Raw genomic sequence first — 18185 nt, 5'->3', positions numbered from 1 at the left:
GAAAGAAGAGGATGACACACCGCTCCCTACATGGCCACTACAGGAGGCGAAAACCCTATTACAGGAAACTCGCTGCAATTCAGGCATGTAAGAGAACAACTTGGGCTTCTGCCACCTGAGTCACCAGGAGACTGGGGTGCTGACTCAGTGCTGGCTCCCTCCAACTCAGACACACCTGTGACAACTTGCTAGCAAATGGAGGGACTCCTGCCTTTGCTGGTCCCCTGCTCATTACGTTTCTCCCTGTAAAAAGGGGCCCTTTTATGCTAGAAAATTCATTTAAGAAAAGGAAAGTACAACGAGAAGGCTAGCGTGGGAAGCACAAGCAGTGCTCTACTGATCTGCTCTACTTTAAGCTCCAAAGTGGAGGGCATGTCTGCTTGCATGGTGGGATGAACCCCAGGAAATACAGGGGAATTAGGTGGAAGCAGCTCCACCCCGACTCCTACTCCTCCAGCACGTTTGCCACACCGCCCAGACAGTCCTGGATGAACCAGGCTTTCAAGAAAGTTCGCTTTCCATAATGAATCTATTTCACTTTTTTAAGGATCAAGAAAGCCTCATGCAGCAAGTTATGGTTATGTCCTCCTATAATTCAATAGGCCATTCAGGCAGGCCAAATGCAAGGCAATGCCATTTTGGGATGAAATCCATCAGGGATGGGCATTTGCAGAAGGAGCTGCTTCTGCTCTGTAAGCTTTTTCAGCAAGCTGAAGGCTCGAGCCCAGCATTCCAGGCCAGTCCCTCCCTGTCCATTGATGCTCCTGCAGAAGCATCCATCTACCCGCTTCTCAGACCTCCCCGAAACAACCACAAATGGCAAAATATTCCACTTCAATTCCAGTGGTTGCACACTCACCTCTGGTCAGCTGGGAACATAATTCCAGTTAATAAAAATGTAGCCTGCAGCCCAGCCCTGTATTTTCTCCTTCTCAAAGTAATGCAGGAATTGAAATCGAGGTGCAAGCAGACCTGCTGGTAGCACAGTGACGGGTATCACTGAAAACATGTTTTGCACCTTGGTGACTTTAACCGACTCAAGCAATCCACTTATGATGCCAAACAGTTGCAGAGAGCACAGATAAGATTTTTCAGTTGAGCACTGATGTCTTAAATCAATAAATACACCAAATACCTTGGGCAAAAGGATGCACCAGGCAGCACAGCAAAGGCACTACTCCACTGCTTCTGATAACAATCAGCGGCAGAGCAGAGCAGTAATTGTACAGGCAGGAATAAGCTGCTACAGGCTGCTCTTGCCGTACATTAAGAAAACAACAGCAGAGTTGTTCATGGCTGGATAACAACACGAAAACAGCTTTCTCCCACCCCCACTAGGGACGGCGGGCAGACACACGCTATGGGGAGCTACCAAAGGCCAGCAAAGCAGGAGGATGCCGCAGTGGTGCGCGCAACTGCAAGCTCAACCAGGAATCCCCAGCTGGTGCTACAGGAAGGAAAAGGCTGTGTGTTAGCAAGGAGTGTGGCCTCCCAGGAGCTGCTCTGCAGTGACGCTCCGTTTTCCAAAGCTTTCCTTAGAGGGCTGTCAGCAAGGCTAAGTACAAACCTTACCTTCTGCCTGGGTGTTTTCACAACACATCTGGATGGAAAAAACTATTCACTGCAGCGCAGTCTCTCCCACTATGTCTGTCAATGCACACCCATAAGGCAAACCTTGCACACATTTCACTCTCAGGCACATACAGACCCTCCCCCCCTCGCCAGGAGCATGGCAAACGTACCTGTTCAGAGCATCGGCTTCTGTCAAGGTACTGACAAGGAGCCAGAACACAATCCCCATCGGCACATGGGAACTGGCAAATCCTGTAAGCATTAGGGAGAACAGTAATTAGTGATATTAATGAGAACTGGCTGGTGAAAGGGAAGGATGCCAAGGCAACCTTGCAAGAGATGGGAGGGTGTTAGATACCTGCCCCGAACTCACTCCTACCTAGCCCTAGCACCACAGCAGAGGTACCCGGCACGAGGCTGTCAGGTGACTTCTCCAAAATTACAGAAAGAATCTAAGGTAAAAGGCAAGACAATGAGTCCCAAACCAAGGCTGTTCGTCCAGCAAAGCCTCCTCAATGCACCAAAGTTAAAGTCTAAGTAGAGAGGCAGAAAAGAGGCTGATAAATGGGATGGAAGCAGTCACCTGCACAACTCCCCTACACCTCTCCCTGAGACGGTTCTGAAGATCTCCTGCTCCACAGCACTTGTGCAATTTCTTCTGGTCTGCAGAGCAGATGAATCCCATCTGACATTAGAGTCAGGCTGCTTCCATTTTTTCATTATTATTATTATTGATTCATCATTATAGCTTCATAATATAAATGCTTTCATATTACCCACTGACTGCTTTATAAAGCTTTTGTACATTAGTCACACAATAGACACCTAGCAGCACTGAGCACAAGCTGACAGAAGTCACCTCCGCAGGCTGCAGAAACACCTCGCTGCAGACATGCAAAGTGCCCACTCCGTGCTGAGGAAGAGGTATCAGAAAAAAAGATGTTTTATGGGAAACAGTTCTAAGCAGCCATAAGTAGACGTTTTTCTGACGATAAAACTGAAGCAAAGGTCACCGCATCTAACACAGTTCTACTTTTCCCGTTAAGTTCATGCACCGGTTCGGGGACAGCAATGAACTACCATCCTCAAGCATGTTGTAATGCAGAGAAGATCTGGAATCAGGGGCAGGTAAGGAAACAGGGTGGAATGACTTCTTGAGTCAAAGCACCAAACTGGCAAGGGGAAGGTACAGCATCAGCCTGACAACATCCCACGTATTTCCTGCCAATTGGACCTCATTATGAACTGTGAAAAAAACTTACTCATGCAGCACACTGGTTTACCTTGGACTGAGGAAGAGAGACATGCTTGTCTTTCCTAGTCTCTGCAGGTGAGACACAGACATCAGACATTGCCAACTGGTATTTAAAGAACTGAGAAAAAACATAATCCATTTGGCACCCTATTTTCCCCTTTCTCCTTTCCTATTACAGAAGGCCTAAAGGCATTCCTAAGGATGAAAACAATACTGAAAACCAGAAGACGACAGCACAGACCTTGGACTCCAGCCTCAAGCACAAATTTTCCATCAGCATTTATAATTGCTCTCCCTGTTGCTTTACATTACCATTCCAGCCAAAACACAAGAGTTATTTACTCTTGCTATGTACCTCTAGAAGGGTCTTCTGTTTTTCTCTTGAAGCCAGTAAGTGAACACCTTTCTGCAGTGAACATGAAGTCTCTACAAAGACAGAAATAACATTACAAATCCAACCTGGCCAATAATCTTCAACGGCAGCTTATTTATAAAAGTACAGAAAGACAACTTTCCTCCCTCAGCAAGGAAATTCTTACCTTAAGTTCACACAGCTTACATATAAAGGGGCTGCATTAGCTTTGTAGGACTTCATCTGCATTGGCATTGACCCATTCCTGCACCAGGGCTCAGCACATGGGGGAAAGCAGCACGGCTGCTGTGCAGACAATGTTTTCTCCCTTGCTCCTCCAGCTCCTTTTTCCTCTAACAACTTTCTCAACACAATTGCTACTATCAGCTAACATCGCAGAAACATCACTGGCAAAGTTCCAAGTCCTTGCCTCCCAGTACTGCAGAGCAAGGCAAACAGAGATGCTTGTAGCTTCTCTAAGTGCTGTTGGCTGCTGGATTTAATCAAACCCATATGAAGGTGGCCTGGCCTGCCTTCCCAAAGCAACCGCAGCTCCAGACAAAGCATTCTGTCCTGCAGCAACCAGACGTACTGGAAACACAGCTGAGTGCCAGGGAATAAGCCCCCACCCCATTCCCAAACTCCCTTCCTGCAGTGCCCAGTGCCATCGCTCTCCCCAGAGCTGCTCCTCCCCGGGAGGCATTACCATGCACCAGGCAACGCAGAGCACGGATGGCACACTCATGCCAGCAAACCTCCTCTGCTGCCTTCCTGCAGCTCCAGCTTGTCCACCAAAATATGCATTTCTTGGTGTCGCCATCCCAGCGACCTCTTTCTGTACTTGACCTTGATGCCACATGTTGCTTGTTGGCAGACTGAACGAGTACTGCAGAGACATGATAACATTTTATTTCATCTAACATGGCAAATAAAGATTCACCAGAGTTTTAAAAAAAAGTTACGAAGCAGGGAGAAGGAAGTGTCACCAGACCAGGAGTGAAGGGTGCAAGCAAAACAACGGGGCAGAAAAACAGGAGGGCTCTGCACAGCAGGAATGACCAGAGAAGTCCCCCATGCCGTAAGGAGTAAAAGAGAAGGGTGGCACTCACCAAGAGAGCAGTCACACAACCTTGGGGAACTGCCAGACCCCAAGCCTGACTGTGCAGCTTTACTAATACCCCTGGCACAAGCAGATACATGCGCCATGAAAGAAACCCTACTTTAAAGCCTAAGGGGGGAGGGGGGGGGAGGATGGGGTGTTTGCTGCCAGCTTTGAGAAATAATAAAGTTTTCTGTAAGAGGCTTATGCTAACTTTCTTCCTCTCCCCTGTGATGATCTTGCAACCTCAGCAATTTCCAGCTCAAGCTAACAGCTCTGGCCCCCCATAACCAACAGCAAGGCTGAGTGTCTGCACTACTTTTAACAGGAAGGTGCACAACCATCTTCGACACAAGCATGTATGATGGAACTCCTCAGATACAGCTAGCACATCAAGAGAGCTACCAAAAACATGCTGGCTCCCCAGACAACAGATCTTGACACATCATTGTCAAGGCTTTAACGTACTTGCAACAAGCAACTAACATAACAGCTTTTCACCTGAGATGGGTCAGATAAATGTTAATAACAAGTCAGGCAGGAAGACAAACTTTCCCCTAGCCTTATAGCTAGAGGAGGACAGGACAGCAGGATTTGTCCTGCTCCCTCCCAGAGAGGTACAAACACAGCAGGCCCTGGTCTGCAGTGTATTTAAGCAGAGAAATCCTAGAATCAGACAAGTGGTTTGGGTTGGAAGGCACTGCTTAAAGATCATCTAGTCCAAGCCCTGGCCGTGGGTAGGGACATCTTGCACTAGACCAGGTTGCTCAAAGCCCCGTCCAACCTGGCCTTGGAACGCTTCCAATGATGGGGCATCCACAACTTCTCTGGGCACCTCAGAGGACTCTACCAACATTGTAGCCTCCCAGAAATATTAACATGCTTTGCAATCCTTATCCCTCCTTTACAGGGAGGTAAACCGGGGTAGAAGCAGGACGTGCTCTACAAGCGGCTGCACTACTGCCCTTCGGCAAGCCATGCCCAGTCCCACATTCTCACCAGCTTAACTGCTCCAAAACTATCCTTTGCTGCCAAAGCCAGACAGTCTGCCTTTTCCCTCCTCCCTCTTCTACACATCCCAGTCACCTCTACACTTGTGGTAGCAACCATCGCTTGCTTGACCCAACTGGAAGCCATCCCAGAGAAGAAGAAAAAGAGGAAGGATTTCTGGCAGAAGAACAGCCTGAGATCAGCTAAAGCTGATGGGAAGTACGACCTCAGGAAGACGGCATAGTGGTACATCTGGAAACCCAGATGGGACTTTCAAGCTACAATGCTTCAACCCATCATAGCTTTGTCTCTGCACTGGCGTAAGTCACTTAAAAACTTAAAATAGCTCCATTCACTGTTGAATATGCCCAGCTGCTCACCTTTCTAAAGACCCATCAAAAATAGCCTGGTGAAGCGCTATGTGAGGTCTCCAAACTAGGCGGATGCACCCAAACAGCAACACACCACAGCTATGCAAGCCTCGCAGCTTATCAAGAAGTAGTGGTAGAACAAAATATCTCCAAGAGGTGTAGGGATTTTTTTGTGTGTGTGTTTTGCCATAGCTGAAGGGTGTTCTCAAATGGTTTTCAGGAGAAGAGAAGCAAAGACAAGCATATGTGAAGGATCTAGCAGAAGCTCTTATGCAAAGCAGACAGCAGGATGCTGAAAATAAATACGCAAAGCCCTTTGCAGCACCAAAGTTCAAATCCATCTGCACATTTCTGCAGCTGTCACAGCAGCCCATAGAAGGGATTTTCCAATTCCTTGCAGAGAAACTCTGGAACATAAGGATGGAAACACAGAAGCACAGGCTCAAACTCTACGCCAGCCCTTCATCCTGAGCTGTGACCTCCTTCAACACCACCAGGAGTGTGGAGGGCAAGCACGGCACAGCCCTGCATGGTCCCCTCAGGCTGGCTTGTCCCCAGCATGGGGTGGCCCAAGCCCCTTCCACCTCCATCCCGCTTCTCCTCTGACACAGGGCTGGACAGAGGGGTTTCAACAGACCCAGGTGCAGCTCAGGGTACTGGAGCGGCTGCCAGCACAAGCCTTCACAGCCCAGCCAACCACCTCACCTCCAAAACCAGCAAGAGCACGATCCCCATCCAAAAAAGCACACACCACAAAGCTGTGCTGAGTGGTGGGAGCTGATGCCCCAGCATTCCCAGAGGTACCATCCAAACATCCCAACAGCAGTCTGACAGAGCTCCCCCACCCCTAGCCTCTTATAGAGGTGAAGGTGGCAGAGCTAATCCTCTCTTGTTTTTCTAAGTTTATGCAGCATTAGCCACACGGGCTTTGGATGAAGCTGTCCCGGGGCCCCCAGGCAAGCTTCGCCTGCGATCACCGCCGTGCTCAAAACCAACAACTCCGCCAGCTCTCAAGACACAGACAAGTACAGTTAAATACCTCACCTTCAAGCATCCTTTAAACACCCTTCATAGAAATACCCAGAGCTGCTCCTCCACTTAACACAGCTTTCCCCCTGCTCCGACCCCGCTAGAAAAAGCACACAGCTACTCAAATTGAGTTTCCATGGCATTAAGACCAGTTAACCAGCTACGCATCTCCAACTGCCCCGTTCTCAGTTTTCCTGATAACTGTTACATGCAGAGCACATGCACACCCCAGAAATATCCCAAAGCATCCTTAAGAAAAACATAGACTTTACTACTAAGCTCAAGCTTTCACCTCTGCAGAAATTAATCTTCTCTTAAAGAAAAAAGAAAACAAACAAACCACAACGGATTAATTCAGGCCAATTTTTACAGAGCAGAGTTTTCAAAGTCAGCTGCACCTAGCTGCAACCACAGAGCTGATGCTAGGCAGGACACACGAGCCATCACACACGCAACATTTATGGCAGGGACCTTTCAGTTACCTGCATGCCACCTCCCGGCAGCGGGGACTTGGGGCAGAGCACAGTTTCTTGGCTTGCAGGAAAAAGCAGCTCATTGCACTCGTCAAGACACAAGCGACCACTGACAACAGATGGAAGCAATGTGCACGCCTGGCTCATAAGACGAGCTGCCAAAGCAAGCAAGCCAGCCCTTCAACTGCACCTCCCCAGAGTTCTCCTGGCCCATGCTACAGCTCTGCTTTCCCTGACAGCTTTGCAGCAGCGGAAGGAATCACTCTGCAACACAACTTGGCAAGCAGACATCTGCAACTGGAACAGCCTCTGATGCACAGCCTCTTTTGCTCATTTCTTAATATAATTTCTTGAAATGAAACAGGAAGAGCTAAATTCATGCTCTATCAGCTCAAGCAGGGTACCAGCTAAGCCAGTGTTATCATTTCAAAGCCTGCCACTTCCAGCAGTCGGAGAATATGGACTAGCAGCATTGTTTGAGCCACAGACTAAAGACCAGGGATGTGCTTCCCAGCCGAGGGCTGGTGGGGCAATCACCTCTCCTGCCCAGCCTCTCTGGGGACAGACCTCTCCCGGGATGGATCTCTCTGACCATCCAGCTGCCCCCATGCTGGATACAGCACCCTGCAGAAGATAACTGTTTAATACCCCAAGGACTGAAGTGCTGTGACATGCTGCAGGAAGAGGTCAGTGGAGATCCAGCCAGCAACCACGCCCAAGGCAGGAAAGCGGTAAGGGAAGAGATCCCTGTAAAATCGCAACAGATGACTTGGAAAACCCATTTCCTTAGACACACAGGGGGCTGACAACAGTCCACCACTGCCAGAGAGGAGCAGACTTCCCTGTCTCCCTCCTGGTCCCTCCAGCCTGTGCTGAAGGGAAAAGCCCTAGCTGCCATTGAGCCTCTGCCCACCACTGGATCAAGCGCTGATGCACGAGAGGGCAGGGCAACAACAATTTCCACCCAGACCCTTGCATATTAAAAGCACGGTGAGGGCGACACTGCAGTTAAGAAAGCTCCCTGCGCTATCATCAGTCTGCTAAAGGCCAGAATAAATGAGGGGATTTACAGACCTAGACCGAAAGCAACACACACGCTTGCCAAGCTGAGTCCACCCCTTGTCTCAACACATGCACCATGCAATTTTTTTTCCCATGGAAACTGGATTACAGCACCCCACTTTAAGAGATAGCTGTTCACATTTTAAACATGTTTGCTGGAAACAAGTTCAGTCCCTTCAATGGTTAAGGTCTTCTGCAGCTTATTGGTTTTGTTAGCTATATGTTATATATCCCCCCTTCTGACTCCCAATTAAACTTCAAATTCCACCCGCTGTACCTCATGGCATCGTTCTCTCACAGTATGGGAGACCCTGAACAGCCTCCAGCCAGATCTCTTCACCGCACAGAGGTACCAAAGCACAGACACCACCAGGTCACTCCTCAAACGCCCCAAAGTTGAGCAGATGCAGTGTCAGAATGTCTCCAGCCTCAAAAATGCAGAGAGGACACAGAGGAGCTGAGTCCCTGATACCGCAACGTGAATTAACACCAAGTTCAGCTGGTCGTGGCTTTTCATCAGGTGTCTTGTTAGAGCCCAGCACTAAGGCAACATCGCTCACCAAATGTCATGCTGTTCAAGGTATCTCTAGCACTGCTCAGCATCCTCAGTTCATGACCTGCAGAGCCTGCAATGGGACGTACACCATAAGCTGAAGACAGTCAGCAGGACAATGTTATCAGGCTCTATTTACTCAGCCTCTAGACATCCACAACAAACAGGCCTGGAGTCTCCAGGAGGCCAAGCAATGGTCCTGCCAGCCGTTTACTGTAGGAAGCTGTGTGATGGGCATCAGTCCATAGCAGCTCAGGCCATTCCTCCACAGCTGTGCTGGTGCAGCTGCCTGGTCAGCTATGCAGCAAACCAGATGGGGATGCAGATGTGGCTCAAAAATACTTCAGTAAAGAACAAATTCAGTGCTGGGCCACCCAAACTGTTGTACCAAAGCAGCAAGAACATGGATCAACCATGCACCTAGGCCAGAAGCAATGCTTTGTAGACCAGATACAGGTTTCCCTGCAAAACTCATGCAGCAAGGAAAATAATGATGGTTTGAAACAATTTCAGTAACTTTATCTGGTTAGCATTGTAACCAGCAGCAATAGCACACACAACACTTCTGACCCACTTTATTACCACCCAGAGGAAATGAACACACTACATCCTCCCTGATAAGTCCCCCTCATTCAGACACCGATGCTCTCTCGATCAGTGTTGATTCACAGAACTGAGGGGGGAGGGAAGAAATAGCAAGAACAAGACACCACATACACAACATTTTTCGAGAAACTGAATTTCTGAACATGCAGGTCATTTTCTTACCTGCTCCCTCCTTGTCTACTCTGTACTGAAATGTTTGGCAAGATACACAATTCACTATTGGTGCAACTTTGCTCCACTGAAGCCCAAATCAGATGTCAGAGCTATGAAAGCAGGACAGGAGACACTCTGAAATTTTATCTTGGGAAGAGAAAGCCATGCTACTGAACTATAATTTGAGTAGTCAGCTATGATACAAATGGGGGAAACTTAAAAGCGAAAGCAATTGCACTAGCTCAGACCAATACTCGCACCCCCCAACATCCTGCCACCATGGCGGTGAGCAGCAGACATGGCTCTCGCACGCTTGGTCAAGGCGACTGCCGGACAGGTTTCCACAGCACACCCTCCACGTGCCTGGCAGGCTGCAGCTTTAGCAGCCAAGGAGAGGCATGCAAAGCATGACCATCACTGCTTAGGGAACAGAACTCAAGGGAAAGGGAGGCAGGCATTTTAAAAACTTGAGCCAAGTGGCGAGTCTCAATGAGATCCCACTGATTTCTGCCGAGCGAGCTGGCCCAAAGCGTGTGCGTAAAGAAGCCAGGCTCAGATTCTGCACAACTACTGCAAAGAAAAGTAAGAGATGCACGAGCAGGTTGTGGACTTTGGTTGGCTGTCCCAGCTGCTGCTAGGTCACCGGCAAAGCATGCACCCCACTTTGCCGAACAAGCAAATCTTCCTCACACCTCTTACAGCAGAGAAAGCACTGGCAAGCTGCTGAATACATCAACAAACAAGCATTTCTGAGCAAGCTGACTTTAATTCTGCTGTCAGGATGCCAACACGGCACCAAGTCCTAAAGAGATCAGATTTGTACTGACAAAACACTCAGGCAAAGCTGGCATGATGGGGGCACGCGGGGGCTCAGCATCCCCAGCACCTGCTTCCTCTTCATGAACCCCTTCCCCCCACCCCAACCCATCCCTGACTGATCACAAGTAGTTTTCCACAAGGAAAATTTTGTGCTGAGTTCCAAAAGGTGCGGGCAAGGGCCTTGTTTGCTTGATTTTTGGGGTTCCACAGCAGTGCAGCTCATTGGTGCTGTGAGCTCCCACCCTGCCACATGGAAGTGCTCAGCAGCCGCCTGCATCACATGAAGCTCCTCTGCATAAAGCTGAACGGTGCTGGCTCCTTGGTTTGATTTCCAGGATCCGAGCCACAAGGAGAGCTAAAAATATCTCAATTAACCATTCCTTTTCAATGCAAGACTTGCTGATGATGCCACGAGGGTATTATACAACTGCAAATAGGTAGACGTGGTCTTCGAAAAAAAAAAGAATCAAACTGGGAAAACAGCTGGCTGGGACAGTAATCTCTGAATTCAAGCATGGACTACACCACCCAAAAATGTGGAAGAGCTTGTGCAACCTGCAACTGTGGTGGCTAGCTCTGATGTGCTTGCAAGCTTTCTGGTGCGATATACACAGGGTATGATTTTTGCTCTGCATTGATTATACACAGAAAGCTCATTCTGGCTATATCCCATGCAAGCTGTCTCCTGAATCGGCTGGCTGCTTAGCTCTATGTTATCCTGCATGTCAGGAGTTAAGCATGAAACTTTTATTCGTAGTAAAATCCATTGCAAAGAGTCAACCAGGCTCCAGAGCTAAGCATTTCTTCACATGCAGATGTAGCAGCAATTTTTTTATCGCTGCCTGGTCTTTATGCTGACATCTAGACTTTAAACATCATCCTCAGGTACATTACTCACAGCGGCAACCTGGGAGAACCAGCAAATCCTCCCCATTGGAGCCCAAACATTGGCTTTAACCTGGTATTACGTTTATCTCTTCGGCACTAGGCTCCCATTAATGGAACTTCCAAGCAGGCTGCTTCAGACTTAGCATACTTGAGAGCAGCGGGCTGGGATGGCACTGCTCCAGCCTCAATCCGCAAAGCCTGCGCTGTTTCTCCATCCTCCAACAAGCTGCCACCCTAATGAGCCCAACCCCGTGACGAGAGCCAGGGAAACAAAAGAAACAAACCCGAAGTGTCCAGAGCAATCAATATCTTTCTAGGAACAGTCAGGCCTCTTGCCGGCTTTCTTCCAACCCCAGTTTAGCTCTCCTGCAGCACAGAGAGGGATGGCATGCGCAGGAGCAACTCAGCAGGATGCCGAGCCAGGAAGCACAGCTGGTGCTCAAGCAGACACCTAGGGAGGTGAACATGCACTGGACCCTCTGCAAACACCTGATGCTGAGGGTGTCAAAGCAAACCCACAGCTAAAGAGAGCACCCATCCACATCAAAAATCACAGAGCAAGCACTAGCGTCTGAATAGTTGTTTCAGAAATACCTACTGCTACGTAAAATGAGGATACATATTGTAGCAAATCAGTGAATATTGCTAACCTCAGCATGAAAGGTTATCTTGCAGGTGCTGGAAAACTGCTTTCCATCACACAGCAGCTATTGCACTGCCATGCTGAGCGATGTGCAGCATGGCATGAACCAGTCCCTTCAGCCATCCGTGCATTATCCAATAAAATGGACAACTGGGAGTGCCACAGGCTGCCAAAAGATGAAGGGGATGCAGCAAGCAAGGCTCCACTGATAGGACTGCAACTTCAGCATCTCTGGGGCCTGTTCTTTGCACAGAGCAGCTGTAGGTTTGTTCAGGTGGGTGTTTTTCCAGTCACCTGCAAAGGGACTTCCCTATCCTTGGCAGGGAGGGAATGCAAGGACAAAATGGAGATTCACCAGCACTTGAACAGCATTTGCCCCAGGTGTGGAGATCAAGGAGCACAGCACTGCCAAAGCAAGTAAAAGACAGCAAGAGGAAACCTTATAAAAAAAACGAAAAAAAAAGGTTTTGCTGCGTGAAAAGATCCTGCACAACCTTGTTATGCAACCACACAAGGAGCAAATGAGGGAGACCGTGGCTAGGGCTGATGAAGCAAGGGTGACGGCAGTCCTCTCTTCCCCCCTGCCTTTGCTCTGCCAGTTGCTCTCGGCAACATAACGACTCAGGGAGGCAGACTGCCCCGTGACAGGAAAAACAGATGTAACACCCAAGCGGTGAAACCTCACATCTGAGAGCATTTATGCAAAACGAAGCCTGAAAATTTTTTCCAGCTCCACAGAGTCGACTTGACGTTTTGTAAAACTGAGCTGATGAAATGCTATCGCTTGCATCGAAGGTGAGATTCGCCAGCAAGAGATACTCTCAAGCATCTCCTCATTTTCTGCACATCAGAGAAAAAAAAAAAAGCCGTCTATGGGCAAGATTAGAGAGTCCTGCAGCTCAGGGTGATGTAAAAGAGAAAGGAGGACTTCAGAAAAAGAAATGACACACGTGCAAAGCTCCTCAGCCTGGCACCCAAGGGATCAGCTTAGCTAAGAAAACTACTTTCTTTTCAAAATAAAGGTACGGATCTGTCAGAATTGTGAGTCAAGCTCCAAGATAAGAAATCATACTGCTGGATGGGTGTGGCTGCCTGCTTGTTCGGTCGCTCCTGGGTGTTTTTTTTTTAAAAGATAAACGTGTCTTTCAGAACATGTTTGTTGGCCAGTCTTCCCTCTGCAGGGGCGGGGGGAACAACAAACAACAACCACCAACAGGGAACCATGAAAACAAAAAATGACAGATAGGACTGTTTCCAAAGAGCTGAGATCATGCTTCACAGGCCCTTTAAAGCAAGATACAACATATTAGTATGCTGAAAAGGACAAAAGAGAAGTAAATTTAGAATTCCAAGTAGTTCAATAAAATATCACTCAGAGAAGCTATTAAGCAAACTCTGCAAGAAGCGGAGCCCATTCACAGACCAGACTCTATCAAGGAGAAGAAATAAATAATTTTTAAAATCTATTTTTAATTGTAAAGCTGTTGATATACAGGAGTATTTAGTCAGAAATTCAGTCTGGAGGAGACTAGCTCAGCAAATGCATCCAGGAAAAAAGGTAACTTGTATATCAGAGGAAGAACTAAGGCAAATCCCTTAAGAAGGGTGTAAAATTGAGCAGAGAGTGGTTTTGAATCCAACAGGACAATGGCTTCAATACAGCCAAGGTAGAAGTACAAAAGTATTGCAGGAAAACAAACAGTGTAAAGCACCCAGGAGCTCAATAGAGCAAAAGCCACAGCAGGTCCCATTGCTGTCTCCAACCTCTTTGCTGCTCAGTGAATTGCAGTAACTTGGGGACAGGCATCCCTGCCTGCAGCTCTGCCAGCTCAGCCCAGGACTTTGCCACTCTGCAAACAGCAAGATGGTAAGCAGCCACCAACAAGGTTATACAACAGAAGAGATTTTGTAATCCCTTTGGTTGAGAAAGCAATTTGCATTGGCCTTCACCACTGTTTGGTTTTGCCTTTTCTTGCTCAAGAACATCGGAGGGGAAGAAAAGTGACCAAGCATAAGGCAAGCCGTCAACCAGAATGACAGATTTTTGACTAAACCCTGGATATCACTGCTGCTGAACATAGCTTTAAACTAAAGCATCAAGCCCACAAACAGCCTCCTCTTCCTCACCACAGCACTGGCAGAGAAAGGTCCCGACACTCTCACCCGCTTTACTACGCACACCCTGATTGAGGCCATCCCCTTTTCCCGCCAAAAATGGGGCACCAAATCGTGGCCGGTCAGCGCAGCTCCCCAGAAGGCTCCAGCGCATTGTCTCATCCACCATTTGACAAGCACTCGAAGGTCCCCGCTTCAGACCCAGCATCTCCTTCCTTGCCCAGCAGGGAGATGTTGCCCTTAACTCTACTTCAGATGGAGCACAAGAGCAAACAGAACTATTTCTTAACGGAAAAGAACTCACGGCGCAGGTTTCAATTTCTGCATGTGTTTTTACAGGAGGTATCCCAAGGCAAGGCAGGGGGGGCCAACCGCAAGCAGCAGGTCTGCTAATTCAGGCATTCAAGCTGCTGCACCACCAACCGCCCCTGCCACCAGCGGGGACCAAACCCGGCTGTCCAACCAGCATTTCCAGCTGCACCCTGAGCAGCAGGCACTTCGGGGGCTCCGCCGGCTGCCCACCGGCACAGCCAGGTCGCACCTGGGCCACCCCACGGGTCCCCAGGGAGCGGTAGGGCTGGGGAGGGCAGGTGAAGGCTCACCACCCCATCCCCCCACAGCGAAGCCTCCCCTGACAGCAACCGAGGGGATCACTGACAGCTTCAGCCGGGGGCGGGGGGGACGACGACAAACAGCATCTGGGTTTGTTTTGTTCTGTTTTGACCTCAACGCAGCCCCACCATGATTCAAAGGACCATCCCAGGCACACAGCCCCACACCGTGACCCTCCCCATAGCCCCCACCTTGGCACGCAATCCACTGCAGCCCACTCCCCCCAGGCACACAGCCCCCCCTCCCAGCACACAGCCCTCTGTAGCCCCTCACCCCGCAAGGCGCTTTCCGAGCGCACACCGAGCCCTTTGCAGCCTTCCCGACGCCCCCGTTCGCGCACCCTCCGGACACCCCCCCGCACCTCCCGCCTCCCCACTGGGGGGTGTCCCCGACACACAGCTCTCCGCAAACCCCCGGACGCTCCCGGGCAGACAGACCTTTGCAACCGCCCCCTTCCCCCGCCCAGTGCCCCCGCACGCAGGCTCCCCTCGGGTTCCGCGCCCCGCCGCGCCCCGCAAACCTGCCCTTCCCTTCCCTTCCCTTCCCTTCCCTTCCCTTCCCTTCCCTTCCCTTCCCTTCCCTTCCCCCCCACCCCGCGGCTCCTCCGCTCCTCACCGCCCAGCGCCGGGCGGGCCGCCGCGAGCTCCCGGCCCCGCCGCGCATCCCCCGCCGCGCGCCCAGCCACCAGCCACCAGCCCGGCCGGCCGCGCGCCGCCACCAAGCCCCGGCCGGCGCGCTCCCGCGCAGGCGTGGTGGGATCCCGAAAAGGAACGGGTAACGGCCGGCGCCGCACAGCGTCTCGCGAGAAGAGAATAGAAATATGCCGGGAGGGGGCCCTGTAGCGTAGGGGAATTAGCTCAAATGGTAGAGCGCTCGCTTAGCATGCGAGAGGTAGCGGGATCGATGCCCGCATTCTCCACGTCATTTTCCTCCTATCGACTGGCAAGGCCGCAAGGTGCTCTGCCTTTAACTTTTTACCATCCGCCGAGGCGTTTTGCTTTATTTTCTTAAAAATTCCTTAAATTCTTATTTGCTTCCTTAAAATTCCTAAAGATACACTTGCTCGACCCGCGGTTAATCAAGCAGAGCGCTGTGTGCTCCGCATTGTGGGAGGGCCCCTTGCTTTCTCGTTTGATACTGGACATGGCCAGCAGCAGGGAGCAGTGCCCAGTCCCTCCGGTGCTTCCCAGAGCAGCTCAGGCCCCAGCCCTCACCCGCGGGGCCCCTCCGGGAGCCAGAGGGCCCCTGAAATCCCCTCTCCCGGGAGCCTCCGATAGAGCTGAAACACCATTTGCCTTTAGTAAATTTGAGGAGGAATCAAAATATCTGCAGGAGGCTTTGGTGTACACGCCATCTAGTCGAAAAACTGGCAAGATTTTGCCCAGTGAATTTATCCAAGTGCAAAGTTCAGATAAATATTCAAATTCTTTACATTCTGCTACTGTTCTACTGCAACAAGCCACAAGGAATAATCAAATGCTTTAAAGAAAAAGAGAGCGGATTTTAAAAACTGAAGCTATATCATGACAAAAACCCAAACCCGTAGGAATACATTCAGTCAACATTTCCATCCCAGTCACAAACTGAACTGGAAACCACAGGTGGAAAACTATTCTGCACACTTTCTCCAGTTACATGTGTGAGGAAATTACCTTTCTGACAGATTTCAAGGGCAGAGTGGAATTCAGTTTTCAAGCTGCTCGCAGCCCCCAGCCTACACCTGAGCAAACTGCAGAACATCCCATCCCCAGACCTTCGCAGTGTGCCTAGAGTAGGCTCACCCCTCTGCAGAGCAGATACCGGAGCCCTGGGGTGGCTGAGGAGGGAAGAGGTCTTACTCAGAGCCTACGCTCTTAAATCCCAGGGGACTTGGCAGCACATTCATCAGATCCCCAAGAAGGACCTGGCGCACACTGGAAAACATCAGTGGGTGCCTTCCAGTCTGACCAAATTCTTCTGCAGTGTCCTTCCATTAAACCGCATCTTCAGAAAGAATAAGAAGCTTTAATATTACTGGGTCTCCTTCTAAAAAGAATAAACCCAGGGAAAATCTTTTTGTCTGAATAAATTTCATGTGCAGAGATTTTTGCAGAGCAGCACTGTTTAGCTAAAGCCTTTTTGTGCTTCTGGAGCCATGTCGTACCCCAGGGTCAAGTCCTATCTGTTTTACTCTTTAACTCCTGCAGGTCTGTGAAAGTCCTTCTAACCCCATTGCTCTTCTTTATAGACAGCTTGGATGTTTAAGTAAGACAATTCCAGATAGCCCAAAGAACTGGATTGAAGAGAGGATGCAGTGGCTTTCCAAAGGGATTACTGGGTACAAATACCCATGAATTCTCATGGGTAGTCTCACAGAGACTAGAAAGAGATGTCTCCACCAGCAGTGGACATCTACTAAAAAACAAATGAGTGTGTGATTGTTGGGGGGATTCTAGCTTGCAGATTTCATTCTGAGTCCCAGACAAACTCATGAAATAACCAGGTGTCACTACAATGGTCTTCAAAGCTTCAATAAACAATTCAAGTCTTCCTATGCATCAGGATTTAACAGGAAAGTGAAATCCGTCGCAGTCTCCTATTTCATCAGCTGCTATGCAGCTGGCACGAAGAGATTGTATGGTGAAATACATTTGTGTCCATGGTCCGATCCTCTCATTTTCCCCTCTAGCTTTGGCCTCATCTCCACCCCAACCCCTGCAATGTCGTGGTGACCACGGGCAACCTCGGGATGATGGAAAACTAAATGACCATAAATCTGGTCAAACTGGTGCTTCATCGCCCTCTGCAGACTGGCAGGCAACAACTGCCATGGGTTGAGGCAGAAGATGCAGAAGAAAAGCATGGTTGGGAGAAAAATTCCCCTGACCCTGCAGGTCTATGCGGTGCAGTGGTTGATGAACATGTCTGGAGAGCCCCATTTTCTTGAGGCCCCATTTTCACTGGGCCCACTGTGGACGACTGCATACACGGCGATAAAATATTATGTGTATACTCTCAGCACTATTACATTATAATGATTCCCACCCCCTGAAAAAATGAAACCAGCATGAAAGAGAGGGACTAGCTTTTCTTTTATGAGAAAAAGATGACCACATCAGAACAACTAAAAATTCCTCCCTAATGGCTTTCTTGTGGAAGCTATAATGAGCTGCCACAGTACGGAGCATCCATATGTGTGCGTGCACACATGCAAGTCAGGGTAAGCATTTGCCTGTATTTGCCACGGAGCCCAACAGCTTGCTTGGCCACCTCACAGCTCTCAGCCATGTGCTAACTGCATCTGTTTATTGACCTCCCTTTTTTTTCACTCCCAAGGCATCAGCTAAGCCACAGTGTTGGGTTCTTCGCTCTGGCTCCATAGATGCTTTTGCTCCCCAGTCCTTTATCAGCCTGCTGGCGCTTCAGGAATGATCCAAGTTTTGCATTTACCTCCCTCTACAAAGCCTTACTTCAAGTCACACACAAGCCCAAGCAACAAATGGCTGCCAGCAACAGATCAAGTAGGAGTTAAAACAAGGTTCTCAGTGCAACAAATGGAGCTGGGCACATGCTTACAACTTGTTGATTTGATTGCTGAGGCTGAATTTATGTAA

General features: G+C 49.4%; 1 protein-coding gene and 1 non-coding gene across 10 annotated transcripts in view; one reads left to right on the top strand and one right to left on the bottom strand.

Moving 5' to 3' along the window:
• The window catches only part of LOC104335353 (USP6 N-terminal-like protein), an 81666-nt gene extending 66371 nt beyond the window's left edge, over positions 1–15295 (bottom strand). For 3 of the 9 annotated variants that reach the window (XM_075425635.1, XM_075425629.1, XM_075425641.1), the window contains exons 1-3: positions 15208–15291; positions 3183–3253; positions 1743–1824 (exon numbers count right to left, since the gene is read on the bottom strand). The gene's annotated coding sequence lies outside the window, so the exon portion shown is untranslated. Of the gene's footprint in view, positions 1–1742; positions 1825–1951; positions 2041–3182; positions 3254–3366; positions 4076–14865; positions 14889–15207 lie in introns of those variants that run through there. The other 6 variants (XM_075425630.1, XM_075425631.1, XM_075425634.1 and 3 more) reach the window with 6 other exon arrangements.
• Positions 15296–15438: 143 nt separating this feature from the next.
• Positions 15439–15511, top strand: TRNAA-AGC (transfer RNA alanine (anticodon AGC)). The gene has a single exon. It is a non-coding gene; the product is annotated as a tRNA-Ala (tRNA).
• Positions 15512–18185: the final 2674 nt, after the last annotated feature.

Source organism: Opisthocomus hoazin, chromosome 7 (assembly GCF_030867145.1).
Source record: "Opisthocomus hoazin isolate bOpiHoa1 chromosome 7, bOpiHoa1.hap1, whole genome shotgun sequence".
Taxonomy (NCBI): domain Eukaryota; kingdom Metazoa; phylum Chordata; class Aves; order Opisthocomiformes; family Opisthocomidae; genus Opisthocomus; species Opisthocomus hoazin.
The sequence above is the reverse complement of the archived record's forward strand: the minus strand, read 5'-3'. Positions and strand labels throughout refer to the sequence as shown.